The sequence below is a fragment of the Ovis aries genome, chromosome 3 (assembly GCF_016772045.2).
Source record: "Ovis aries strain OAR_USU_Benz2616 breed Rambouillet chromosome 3, ARS-UI_Ramb_v3.0, whole genome shotgun sequence".
Lineage (NCBI taxonomy): Eukaryota > Metazoa > Chordata > Mammalia > Artiodactyla > Bovidae > Ovis > Ovis aries.
In genome coordinates, this window is record NC_056056.1 from 48,035,202 (window position 1) to 48,045,834 (window position 10,633).

Sequence of the window (10,633 nt, forward strand, 5' to 3'; positions counted from 1 at the left end):
TATAGTTTCTCAATTCTTTTCAGTCACTTAATCAGATTAAAATATAACATGAATCCATCCCTTTATAGGTAATTCAACTTCTTACTCTGAAAAAAAAAAAAAACATCTTTCTTTGTACAGGTGGGATAACGTTGCAGAGTACAGATACAACTGACCATTATTGGTTAAAAAAAAAAAAAAATCCTACTAATGACAGTTTATCCAGTTCAGTTCAGTTCAGTTCAGGTGCTCAGTTGTGTCTGACTCTTTGGGACCCCAGATTCGCAGGATGCCATGGCTCCCTGTCCATCACTATCTCCCGGAGTTCACTCAAACTCATGTCCATCGAGTTGGTGATGCCATTCAGCCATCTCATCCTCTGTCATCCCCTTTTCTTCCTGCCCCCGATACCCTCCAGCATCAGAGTCTTTCCCAATGAGTCAACTCTTTGCATGAGGTGGCCAAAGTATTGGAGTTTCAGCTTTAGCATCATTCCTTCCAAAGAAATCCCAGGGCTGATCTCCTTCAGAATGGACTGGTTGGATCTCCTTGCTGTCCAAGGGACTCTCAAGAGTCTTCTCCAACACCACAGTTCAAAAGTATCAACTCTTCGGTGCTCAGCTTTCTTCACAGTCCAACTCTCACATCCACACATGACCACTGGAAAAACCATAGCCTTGACGAAACGGACCTTTGTTGGCAAAGTAATGTCTCTGCTTTTCAATATGCTATCTAGGTTGATTATAACTTTTCTTCTAAGGAGTAAGTGTCATAATTTTATGCCTGCAGTCACGATCTGCAGTGATTTTGGAGCCCCCAGAAAATAAAGTCTGACACTGTTTCCATTGTTTCCCCATCTATTTCCCATGAAGTGATGGGACCAGATGCCATGATCTTCGTTTTCTAATGCTGAGCTTTGAGCCAACTTTTTCACTCTCTTCTTTCACTTTCCTCAAGAGACTCTTTAGTTCTTCTTCACTTTCTTCCATAAGGGTGGTGTCATCTGCATATCTGAGGTTCTTGATATTTCTCCTGGCAATCTTGATTCCAGCTTGTGCTTCTTCCAGCCCAGCATTACTCATCATGTACTCTGCAGAGAAGTTAAATAAGCAGGGTGACAATATACAGCCTTGACATACTCCTTTTCCTATTTGGAACCAGTCGGTTGTTCTATGTCCAGTTCTAACTGTTGTTTCCTGACCTGCATATAGGTTTCTCAAGAGGCAGGTCAGGTGGTCTGTATTCCCATCTCTTTCAGAATTTTCCACAATTTATTGTGATCCACACAGTCAAAGGCTTTGGCCTAGTTAATAAAGCAGAAATAGATGTTTTTCTGGAACTCTCTTGCTTTTTCCATGATCCAGCAGATGTTGGCAATTTGATCTCTGGTTCCTCTGCCTTTTCTAAAACCAGCTTGAACATCTGGAAGTCCATGATGCACATATTGCTAAAGCCTGGCTTGGAGAATTTTGAGCATTACTTTACTAGCATGTGAGATGAGTGCAATTGTGTGGTAGTTTGATCATTCTTTGACATTGCCTTTCTTTGTGATTGGAATGAAAACTGACCTTTTCCAGTCCTCTGGCCACTGCTGAGTTTTCCAATTTTGCTAGCATATTGAGTGCAGCACTTTCACAGCATCATCTTTCAGGATTTGAAATAGCTCCACTGGAATTCCATCACCTCCACTAGCTTTGTTCGTAGAGATGCTTTCTAAGGCCCACTTGACTTCACACTCCAGGATGTCTGGCTCTAGGTGAGTGATCATCAGTTCAGTTCAGTTCAGTCGCTCAGTCGTGTCTGACTCTTTGCGGCCCCATGAATCGCAGCATGCCATGCCTCCCTGTCCATCACCATCTTCCGGAGATCACTCAGACTCACGTCCATCGAGTCCGTGATGCCATCCAGCCATCTCATCCTCGGTCGTCCCCTTCTCCTCCTGCCCCCAATCCCTCCCAGCATCAGAGTCTTTGCCAATGAGTCAACTCTTCACATGAGGTGGCCAAAGTACTGGAGTTTCAGCTTTAGCATCATTCCTTGCAAAGAAATCCCAGGGCTGATCTCCTTCAGAATGGGCTGGTTGGATCTCCTTGCAGTCCAAGGGACTCTCAAGAGTCTTCTCCAACACCACAGTCAGTTCAAAAGCATCAATTCTTCCTCACTCAGCCTTCTTCACAGTCCAACTCTCACATCCATACATGACCACAGGAAAAACCATATCCTTGACTAGACGGACCTTAGTTGGCAAAGTAATGTCTCTGCTTTTGAATATACTATCTAGGTTGGTCATAACTTTGCTTCCAAGGAGTAAGAGTCTTTTAATTTCATGGCTGCAGTCACCATCGGCAGTGATTTTGGAGCCCCCCAAAATAAAGTCTGGCACTATTTCCACTGTTTCCCCATCTATTTCCCATGAAGTGATGGGACCAGATGCCATGATCTTTGTTTTCTGAATGCTGAATGCTGTTTAAAAACCAACTTTTTCGCTCCCCTCTTTCACTTTCATCAAGAGGCCTTTTAGCTCCTCTTCACTTTCTGCCATAAGGGTGGTGTCATCTGCATATCTGAGGTTATTGATATTTGTCGTGAAGCTCTTTTTTGTACAGTTCTTCTGTGTATTCTTGCCACATCTTCTTAATATCTTCTGCTTCTGTTAGGTCCATGCCATTTCTGTCCTTTATCGAGCCCATCTTTGCATGAAATGTTCCCTTGGTATCTCTAATTTTCTTGAAGAGATCTCTAGTCTTTCCCATTCTGTTGTTTTCCTCTATTTCTTTGTATTGATCACTGAGGAAGGCTTTCTTATCTCTCCTTGCTATTCTTTGGAACTCTGCAATCAGATGCTTACATTTTTCCTTTTCTCTTTTGCTTTTCACTTCTCTTCTTTTCATAGCTATTTGTAAGGCCTCCTCAGACAGCCATTTTGCTTTTTTGCATTTCTTTTCCATGGGGATGGTCTTGATCCCTGTCTCCTGTCACGAACCTCATTCCGTAGTTCATCAGGCACTCTATCTATCAGATCTAGGCCCTTACATCTATTTCTCACTTCCACTGTATAATTAAAGGGATTTTATTTAGGTCATACCTGAATAGTCTAGTGGTTTTCCCTACTTTCTTCAATTTAAGTCTGAATTTGGCAATAAGGAGCTCATGATCTGAGCCACAGTCAGTTCCTGGTCTTGTTTTTGCTGACGGTATAGAGCTCCATATTTGGCTGAAAGAATAGAATCAATTTGATTTTGGTGTTGACCATCTGTTGACATGCTTTTACAAAAGCAAAAAACTTACTTCGGAGTTGTATATGTGTAAGTTTTTGGACTTCACCTCTCGCTGCAATCTGTCAGCTTATTCTGACTCTTTTGTATCCCGATTCTCATACTGGCTGACTGAGATCTTGAGCAAGTTACTAAAATATATCTTAGCTTTCACTTCTGTAAAATGCTCTTTTTTATAATATATATCAGTTCAGTTCAGTTCAGTTCATTCGCTCAGTTGTGTCTGACTCTTTGCGACCCCATTAATTGCAGCACGCCAGGCCTCCCTGTTTATCACCCCTCCAGTGAGCCCTGAGGGAACACAGGGTGGAACAGGATTCTCGTTATCTAGCAGTCATCTAGATCTGCAACTGAAGAAGGCAATGGCAACCCACTCTAGTACTCTTGCCTGGAAAACTCCATGGATGGAGGAGCCTGGTGGGCTGCAGTCCATGGTGTCACAAAGAGTCGGACACAATTGAGCGACTTCATTTCCACTTTTCACTTTGATGCATTGGAGAAGGAAATGGCAACCCACTCCAGTGTTTTTGCCTGGAGAATCCCAGGGATGGTGGAGCCTGGTGGGCTGCCATCTATGGGGTCACACAGCTGGACACGACTGAAGCATCTTAGCAGCAGCAGCAGATCTGCAGCTATGCTCTATGGTGAGCCCTGAGAAAACTCAGGATGTGGTTACACAGGATACTGGTCCCAGACAGTTGAGTTGCAGATCAAAGGAATGATTTCAGTGAGCCCAGACTCTTGCATACTCCTATGCATACAAATGTGCTAAATTCTTTACTTTGAGATATGTTGTCTTTAATTAACAGTAATCTTTTGATTTTCTGACATCTGGTCTTCATTGCAAAAAATCCTATGAATCCTGGCTCCTCCCTTCTCTCTTTCTAGCAGTCCTTTAGAGCTATCTGAGAAGCTGCCTCTTTAAGTCCCCAGTTTTGTCCACCATATAAAATTCTCAATTTGAAGGGTGTGCATTGTTTTGAGTCGACACTATCTACCCTTATTTTCAGTCAATAGTGGAAGTATTCCATAGAGCACACAAAAGAAATATTCTTTATTTAGAAAGTGGTTATCAATATTACTCAAAAATCCACTCTGTGCTTCTCCCTTTTGTCTAATGTCACATGTCTGAATTTCTGAGTCCAATTTTCAAGCCCTACAAAACACAATTTATCAAAAATAAAATGATATAAAGAAAAATAAATGGAGAAAGGAGGGAAAATAAAGAAAAATGGATATTGATTGGAAGAGAAGAAAAGAAGAAGAGAATTAGAGTGACAGAGAGAGAGAGAGAAAAAGAACAACAAAACTGAACTTTTTGGTTATCTCTAGGGTCTATATTTCATTAAAGCTTTTCTGAATAAACCACACATGATATAGTCTTTCTCTGGTTAATAAAGAATAATCTCAAATCCCCTTCAGTTCATTTGCTCAGTAGTGTCTGACTCTTTGCGACCCCATTGATTGCAGCATGCTAGGCCTCCCTGTCCATCACCAACTCCCAGAGTTTACTCAAACTCATGTCCATTGAGTTGGTGATGCCATCCAACCATCTCATCCTCTGTTGTCCTCTTCTCTTCCTGCCTTCAATCTTTCCCAGCATCAAGGTCTTTTCAAATGAGTCAGTTCTTCACATCAAGTGGCCAAATTGTTGGAGTTTCAGCTTCAGGATCAGTCTTCAGCAAATCCTCTTAAAAATCCAAGAAAAATTACTACAAATATCTTTTTCATGATAGGCCAAAACGACTCATGCTATATTATGAGAGTTTAAGGAAAACAAGTGTCAGTTTTACGTTTCAGTAGCATAGCTGACAGCAAGTTATTTACTAGTGAGACAAAACAACCTGTACACTTTCCTGAACAACACATAGAACAGAAAAGTGATTAAGTGGTATTGTTACTGCTGGAGGGTTGAACAGCAAAGTCAATTGAGATCAATGTCTGAATATAAGTTTCATAACAGAAGGTTATTTATGCACAGAAGATAGTACATTGCTACTGTCTTTTATTTTTATTCTTCACTTTATGCATGGGAAAGTTATGCATAACAGGAACCTCTGATCTGTGGCTTCCAGTACAGCAATACACAAAGACTAACTGAATCTTTGATTTACTGATACATTCAACAAACTTTTACTAAGTGTAGAGATTGTACAATACATGCTGGGCACTGAACAAATGCAATTCAAACAGATTTTTGTATTTATCAAATTCCTTTTTATAAGTATTGTTTAATTGATTATCAAAATAAATATGTGAGGCTATACCAAAATATTTCCATTCATATAGTTAATGTGTAACAGTTGTAATAACTCCTGTCTTTGAATAAGTTGTACAATCAAGACTGGAGCTTAGGTCCTCTGATTCTATATTTCACAGCTATGCTTATAATTTCCATCTTCCTTATTACAGTGTGCTAAAGCTCCGTATCTTCCTTTATGGAGGGAAGACCTCTAAGACTAACTTCTGCTAATTAAATGCTGACATCAGCAGATAATGAATCAGAGAAAAGATAAGAAAAGGCATTTAAAAAGATTTGATAGCTCACAGGCCAGTAGGATGTGGTTATTACCTGATCAAATTAGTTATCATCTCTAAGAAATATTGCATCTCTCTAAAGTGGTAGGCTGCTTGCAGGGCATAGAATACAAAGTAGAGACATAAAGAACCTTTTTGAAGCTCATTCCAGAGTTGTGCTAAGCCTTGAGGTACCTTGGGCCAAGAATTTGATTTACCTTTTCTGTTTCTACTAAAATTATTTGCATAAAGCTATCCTCAGTTTATCTCATGCATATGCCACTAAACATTTAAACTCACACCATTATCCCCTATTTAAAAAGACCTTCTATGAAAAGCAAACAGAATGATGAATGCCATTGTCTTCCTATGCACTGGTCCTTATGTGCTATCCTCTTATCAGTAAAATTTTAAACTGACACCTTGAGTATAATTTGGCTTTCCACACTACAACCCTTGCCTATAAGGTCACTTTGCATTACATAGGTTGTTCCTTACTGTCTGTAGATCAATAAGGAGGAATCAAACACTTGCTGAAGACATAACAAAAATCAGTGTCCTTGCCTTTAAATGTGCATAAACTTACACAAAAATGGAATTTGGAAAACATGTGACATTAAATCTTGTATTTCAACAAAAGTAATTATGGTTTTGGATCATGAATTTAAAATCATTATAATCAAAACATTTTTCCCAGTGAGAAATAAGTTTATTTCTATAGCATAAATGTCTGTGCTTCAAGATTTGATGAAATCTTGGAAAGCGTTTTTTGCCTCCTGCTTGTTGTAGAATCATTTTCCCTGCAAAAGTTGTAGAGATGCTTGAAGAAGTGGTAGTTGGCTGATGAGTTTTTATTTTTTATTTTTTTTGCTACAAGTTTGCCTTTGGGAAATGCTTTGGAACTTCTTCACAGTCCAACCACTGAGCTGGTCATTGCCAGTTGTATAAAATCCACTTTTTGTCACATGTCACAATCTGATTGAGAAATGTTCTTTGTTGAGTAGAATAAGAGAAGACAATACTCCAAATTGATGATTTTTTTATTTTCAGGTACGCATTTATTGAGCTTTTTCACCTTTCCAATTTGCTTCAAATGTTGAATGACTGTAGAATTCAGTTGATGTTGAATTCTTCAGCAAATTCTCACATAGTTTTAAGAGGATCAGCTTTGATGATTGCTCTCAGTTAGTCATTATCAACTTCCCATGGCTGGCCACTGTACGCCTCATCTTCAAGGATCTCATCTCCTTTCCAAAACTTCTTGAACCACCACTGTCCTTTACGTTCATTAGCAGTCCCTGGGCCAAGTGTGTTGATGTTGCAAGTTGACCCTGTAGCTTTATGACCTATTTTGAACTCAAATTAAAAAAAAAAAAAAACACTCAATTTTCTTTTTGTCTAACAGCAGTTCCCTAGTCTAAAATGCATATAAAATAAATAGCAAGTAATCAGTCATCAGCAAAAAATAATAAAGCAAGGAATGTGCATTAAAACGATGTGTAACATAACCACATTTATTTAAGAATGCATTCCAATATCAAACAGCAACGCAAAACCACAATTATTTTTCCACCAACCTAATAGATCCCTTTTCATTTTATCTATTTCAAAGTGGCTAAAGTTATAGACCATAAACACAGACAACTTGGAGTTGAAAATTATCTCAGAAAACATGCTAATTTATGAAATGGCCAACTAATTGTTCCTATAATATAATGTTGTTAAGATGTTTAAATGAGATAACATCATCTGACATGGCACAGTGTGTTCACAAATCACCATCAGTTGCTTCAGCACTGCCCTTGCGGGAATGAAGATACCCATAAGACTCAGACAACTCTTTGTCTTCACTCTAGGCCTCATCATTGACCCCAGAAGATTAGATGTAGAACTATGAAAGTCTTGTTTCTCCTGGTGAGAACATCATTCTTTCTCAATATTCCCATATCATCAACTATGATACTACTCAGTTTCAAGAAAATGCAATAACTTGAACTTGAACACATCTTCTCCCCATTATGTGCTAGGCTCAGTAGCTTCAGTCGTGTCCAACTCTTTGTGATGTTATGAACTGTATCCCACTAGCTTCCTCTCTCTATGGGATTTTCTAGGCAAGAATTCTGGAGGGGGTTGCCAGGGGATCTTCCCAACTCAGGGACTGAACTCACATCTCCTGCATTGCAGGGAGATTCTTTACAGCTTAGCCACCAAGGAAGCCCCATTATATGCTATATACAGCCTAATTTGAGTCCCACTCCTTCCTCTGCTCTTTAGCCTATGTCCTCATCCGCAGATTACCCAATTATTTCTGTGCATATCTCATTCATGAAATCAGGCTGCCCTTGGATAAAATAGATTCCTTGGAAATCTTTTCATGACGCAGATGTCTTTCCTTTGTCTATTTTCTCTTATGCCAATTCATAGAAATCCTGGAGGTAAGCAGAGTTTTCCTTGTTATTTCCAGGTTACAAAAAATAGAAGTAGTCAGGTAGAAATAAGTATATCCTCTTTATACATATTCTATATTTTCACCTTTGTATATCAATATTGAACTTCCCAGGTGGCTCAATGGTAAGGAATACACCTGCCAATGCAGAAGATGTGGGTTTAATCCCTGGGTTGGGAGGATTCCTGGAGAAGGAAATGGCAACTCACTCCAGTATTGTTGCCTAGGAAGTCCCATGGACAGAGGAGCCTGGTAGGCTAAAGTTCATGGGGTCACAAAACAGAGTCAGACATAGCTAACCAACTAAACAACAAAAATATCAATATTAGTCTTACTTCTCTCTTGTGTCTATGATAACAATCCTCTAATCATGAACAAGATGCTATCTCTTCTAACAAACTCAAAAACCTAAACCAGCAATTTTGCTCAATCTTTTCTCTGTTATCAAAGTTTTCCTCTTAGCTGGATAATTCATGTGTGTATTCTGTAATATTTCTATTTTTTTACCACAAAGGGGAAGGAAGCTACTTATTTCTGTACCTTTCCAGTCACTTCTCATTCTCTGTTACCTGCATTAGCACAGATTTTCAAGAACAATCTGTAAACACTGTCTCTACTACTTTCTTTTTCCCATTCTTTCTTGAACTTCATACACAATTTTACAATTTAGTGTCACAGTTTAAAAGAAACTGTCAGTGTTATGCCTTTTGTCAATTCTTCAACTTCATCTTTACCTTTCCTCACTGTATTTGATCACGTGAGCCCATTCTTCTTGTAACACTTTTTTCGCTTGGTGACTAATGCTTTATTCTTTTCTTCCTTCATCCTGTCTAATGCCTATTCTGCCTTTTCACAATTTTTATTATTTATTTTTCTCTATTGCCTACAGGTGAGTAATTGACCCTTCAGTTTGCTCTAAAGATTACAACTGAGGGATCAGCCCTACAATTCAGCTGGCTTCCCAGACTGAAGTGCTTTAAGCTGTCATTGACTTCTTTATTTCTCTTTCATCTCACAGCTCATCCATCAGTATGTGTAGTTGCTTTATATCTCTCACACACACACACAAACCTACTCTCTTCCACTTGTATATCATTGCCTAGTTCATGGCCAAGATATTCACCTGAATAATTGAGGGAAGTTTCTGACAAGTCTCTCCATCCTTTTCTTGCTTCACTTTCTCGAACTTTTGTCCCATGTTTATATACAGCAGGCAGAGAGGGACTTTGATAATGCCATTTCTCTGCTGAAAAGTGAAAGTGAAAGTCGCTCAGTCATGTCCAACTCTTGGAGACCCCATGGATATACAGTCCACGGAATTCTCCAGGCCAGAATACTGGAGTGGGTAGGTAGCCTATCTCTTCTCCAGCAGTTATCCCAACCCAGGAATCGAACTAGGGTCTCCTGCATTGCAGGTGGATTCTTTACCAACTGAGCTATCAGGGAAGTCCATACAATGGTGGTAGATAAACAAACAAACAAACAAACAAATTAGTCCTTTTGTTCATAAAAGGTGTACACACTTTTCTATTTCTTAGCAGTCACTCTTCTAATATAGATCAATATTATTAATGCTTAGATTCCTATGAGAACATTTTCATGTTTGATTCTTTTTATACCACTCTCCACACAGCCTAATCTAGCTTAAGAACAAATCTCATCATGCCAACCATACCATTTTTGTGCTGAAAACCTAATAGTGACTGCTTGCTAACCTCAGATAAGTTTTAAAGTTCCTAATCTGATCAGTTCAAGCTCTTAATAATCAGTTTGCCTTTTTATCCTGAACTTTTAATACAATTTCTCCACAGTCACCCCCTAAACAAACCAGCAAGCAGAAAAAAAAAAAAAAAGAAGAAGAAGAAGATTTCAGGGCTCTAATCCTCCTTAACTAATTTTAGTCATCTGGTTATTATTTCCGGTACTATAGACATATATTGATAATTGTATTTTTCTCTGTCCAAAATCTCTCCTATTCCCTTTTTTGCTTTTGTATCCTGATAACTCCTGTTTTAAGATCTCTTCTCGGAATCCCACAGCAACATAAAGGCTGTTGCAGTCCCCATAAACTGACAGATTTACTCTCTAGTGTGTACTCAAGGTACCCTGGTCACTCTCCCGGAAGTCACTTACTGCCAATACTGTGTACCGATTGTCATATTATTGCAAATCCCTTGAGGCCAGAAAGTATATGTTGCTTCAGGTAGATTTCTAGTACTTGGTACAGTACTTGGATTAGAGCAAGTATTTTATATTTATACAAAAAGGGAGGTAAGTAAATAAATGAGTGATGAATGAGAAATAATGGAATTTGGTAAGACTTTATATACCTAATAGAAATATATATAATATATTATATATTAGCTATATATATTAGCTATATATAACATATTAATTTGTATATTATATAAATGTA